The following is a 4,127-nucleotide window of genomic DNA, read 5'->3' on the forward strand; positions in this document are numbered from 1 at the left end:
ATTATTATTTTTATGGATATCCAATTCCTTACATGTCAACATGGAAACAGTAATAATTTTAAAAAATTATTTAGTTCTTATTGGTTGTCGAAGTGGCTTTTTACATATATTATTTCATTTGGTTATCTTCCAAACCCTGAAGGAGGCAGGTCAAATGTTATTACTTTCTATTTACAAGTAAAGGAACTGAGACTTATAAATATTAAAGGACTTCCGTAAGAGTACACAACTGTCTTTTTTTTTTAATATTCATTTTATTGAGATATAGTCACATACCACACAGTCATACAAAACAAATCGTACATTCAATTGTTCACAGTACCATTACATAGTTGTACATTCATCACCAAAATCAACCCCCAACACCCTCATTACCACACACACAAAAATAACCAGAGTAATAATTAAAGTGAAAAAGAGCAACTAAAGTAAAAAAGAACACTGGGCGCCCTTGTCTGTTCGTTTCCTTCCCCCACCTTTCCACTTATCCATCCACAAACTAGACAAAGGGAGTGTGATCCCCATGGCCCCCCAATCCCACTGTCCCCCCTCATAAGCCACATTTTTATACAATTGTCTTCAAGATTCATGGGTTCTGGGTTGTAGTTTGATAGTTTCAGGTATCCACCACCAGCTACCCCAATTCACAACTGTCTTCAACGGAGACCAGAAACAAGACTGGCTCCCTGATGGTCAGCCAGCACATATTCTCCATACCACCCCTGCTAAGTATTTCAAACATGCAGAAAATAAACATAGCAGATACCCACATACCCACCTCCTCCTATTTAACAAACGTTAACCTTTATTTAATTGCTTCAGATCATTTTTATTTGGATGTTTGTAACAAAGTATTATGAATGCATCTAATACTCTCCTTCCCTCATCTCTTTTCATCTCTCTTGCCTACCCTTATGAGTCACCATGACTGTGAATTTTTTTTTTTCAGAAAAAAAGGCTCTTTATTTAAACTAATAATGCTCAGTTTCCATAGAGACTGTCAAAAATTGCCAATGTCGACTGTATTTCAAGTCTTCATGGCAGGGTATTGGGAAAAGTTTTCAATCAGTAATAATCGTGCCTCAGATAAACCTCATGGCTACAATACTGCTACTGTGCAAAGCTACAATTGTGAATTTTGGGGGTTACTTTTCCATGAAAGCTTTCATAATTTACTGTATATGTATATATCCATGAACAGATATAATATTATTTTGTGTTTCAACATTTTATATACATGGATCATATGTACCATTTTGCAACTTCAGGTTGGCCCAGTATCCTCAGTAGCATGTTTCTGAGATTTATCCATGTAGAGGTGGTTCATTCATTTCAGGGCTGGCATAGTATTCTACTGTATGCATAAACTAGTATTTATTCATTCATTCCTCATGTGTGAACATTTAGGTTATTTTTCCATTTTCCCCTATTTCAAACAGTACAGTAAAGAACATTTTTGTATAGTTTCCTTGGCTACAGGTACAAGAATTTCTCTATGCCCAAAGGATACATCTAGAAGTTTAATTAATGTGGTATGCATGTTTTCAACCTTTCTAGGTATCGGCAAACTGCTCCAGTCTGGACAAAATTGTTCTCAAGTAACTAAATGCCTACTGTCTTGAGACTTCCCTTATCCATCATTCTGAGGATTCCTTTTGCTTCCCTCTTGAATTAGATTCCTTATTTTCTTGATCTCATTCTTTATCTCTTTTGGCTTTATTCCCTTAATTCAGTGGAAAACATTCATTTGTGTATGTGAGATAAACTTTTGTGATCTTTCATGTCTACAATATCTCTATTCTATCCAAACACTTGAATGATGACTTGGCTGGGTATAGATGTTTAGAGTGGAATCCATTTTCCCTCAGAATGTTGAAGGCATTGCCCCATTATCTCCTACTTTCTAGTAATGCTCTTGAGAATTCAGAAGCCATTTTATTCCTGATCCTATGTAGGAGAAGACTGGAAATGTGAAAAGAAGAGTAGAGAGACCCATCAAGGTAGAGCATTGTTGGCTTAGTTGTGATTGCTGTAGTAGTCTCCTATTTGAGTTAAACAAATTGGATTTCAAGATAACCACTCAGAAATACTGCAGATATCTGCAAGAGGGGAGACCGTTGTCTCATTCCAGAATGGAAGGCTTCCTGTGCTGCCACGTATCATAGTCCCTCCCAGTGTAAGGCTAGTGCGGAGTAGCAGTGACAGAGTATTTGGAAGACATGGATGTGTGTATTCAGGAGTTGAGTGTCTTCTACCTGCCTGGGGAAGGTGGGCAGGAGACACCCTCAAGGCCATGGTGTAGAGAGAAGTCAGTAAGTGGAAGGAGCCAACAATTTGGAAAGCCAAGGATACATGAGTTTACTGTGAGCAAGTAAATGAGTCTGGAAGTTAGTCAGGCTTGAGTTGTCAAGGAACCTCACACTGGAGCTTCTGGCTAAGCAAGGAGATCCCACAGTAAGAGGGTATGGATGTATTTCTTGGATTGACTGCTGAGGAGTACACAAGAGGTCAGCTGGAAAGTGCATTGTTGCAGTGTGAGGCACCAAGGTTTGGAGGCCAGCCCTAAAGATCCCACAATTGTACTTTGGGGCACCTGCCACACAGAGGACACCCACAGCCAGATTTCAGAGGCACCATGGAGGGCCCAGGGGAGATGTTTTCAGACATACAAAGTTTGCCACACAAAATTCACTTTGTGAACACTCTTGGAGGAAGTACTCCAGTAAGAAGAAAAATAAATCTAGGAGATGCAGTCAATGATATGGAAAATAAGATGACTAAATAAATGTGCCAATGTTTATTTTGTCAACAAAATACAAGGATTTAAGGGAAATAAAAAGAGTTCTTAATCAAACTACAATTCTAGACAATATCAGCCTGGGGAAGGGATGGCCAGTGGACTAAAGGGATACGAGCGTACACTGACAATATAGCCTCAAAGTAAACAGAGTATCATGATTAAGTAAGGTCCCTACCCCCCATGAGAAATATAAGGATGGTTCAACCTCAGAAAAACTCAAGAGACTTCAACAAATTTGTTGTCTTAAAAATAAAAATCACATGTTCATTTCAATAGATGAACCAGTTGATAGCAGCCAACTGGTGGCGAGTGGGGTACTGGTGAGTACGAAAAGTAATAAGAAATTAACCACTCCCTCTCTCTGAAGGCTGGTGGCCTTCCTGTAGACTACTTTAGCTAGAGTAGGGAGTGGAGGATCTTAACTTTGAATGAAAATAGAGATATTTTGTTTTGCTTTGTTTTGGCTCAGGCCTGGCTCCCTAGAAGCGGAGCCTGAGAAAGGAATTCAGGTGCAAACAAATTTTTGACAGAATGTACTAACCCTTTAAGGTTAGGGATAAGGAAGAGAAGAAAGCTGAGGAAGGATGCTACTCAGGTAAAATCTAGGCTTGGCATGATCTAGCTGGGGTGGGATATTGGAACGTGAACCTGCACAGCAGAACTGTTCCATCTGGAGGCAAGGGTGGCCTTTTGTACCCCTGTAATGTGTCATTGTTGTGAGGAGGAAGGGGAAAGAGCATGACTTTCCAGGCAGGATGGCACCTGTCAGCCAATGACAGTTCTCCTGAGGGAATTCTCTGGGAGTGATTCACAAAAACCTTCCTAGCAATAGACAGACGGTGTGCCAGCCCAGCAAATGAGATCACATGGAGGGGAAGGGGGAGGCAACACCCCAGCTTCTACCACACTGATTCACATATTAAACTGGAAAGTCTAGTTTCTGAATCAATCTTGTGTTTTACAGTTTAAAGTGGCCATAGAATTTTCTATATCCTAAAAGTGCTCAGAAAAGGCATGGGATTGCCTATGTTTCCATTCCAGGGGTAGAGGAAGATGTACCCCAGGGATGTTAGAAGAAAAGGGATCTCAGGAGACAGAAAACAAAAAACTAAACAAAGTGACTTTTTATGGTTAAAAAAAGTGAGTCCTGCATGCTCAGTATGCCACTTGCATATGTATATATATACAAATGTACACATATGTATACAGATATGTACATACAAATTACCCAAACATATGCATATTTCATCTTCTATTTCATATTATGTCCTATAGCTTAGGAAAAAAGAATGTTATATTCTTATCATGACCTTTTAAGTAGTCACCG

At 39.3% G+C, this 4,127-nt stretch overlaps 1 non-coding gene across 1 annotated transcript; it reads right to left on the reverse strand.

Annotated features, from left to right (window-relative positions):
* Positions 1 to 985: 985 nt before the first annotated feature.
* LOC119508643 lies at positions 986 to 1,125 on the reverse strand. Its single transcript, XR_005211542.1, has one exon. It is a non-coding gene; the product is annotated as a U4 spliceosomal RNA (small nuclear RNA).
* Between the last annotated feature and the right edge of the window lie 3,002 nt (positions 1,126 to 4,127).

The sequence above is a fragment of the Choloepus didactylus genome, chromosome 13 (assembly GCF_015220235.1).
Source record: "Choloepus didactylus isolate mChoDid1 chromosome 13, mChoDid1.pri, whole genome shotgun sequence".
NCBI lineage: Eukaryota > Metazoa > Chordata > Mammalia > Pilosa > Megalonychidae > Choloepus > Choloepus didactylus.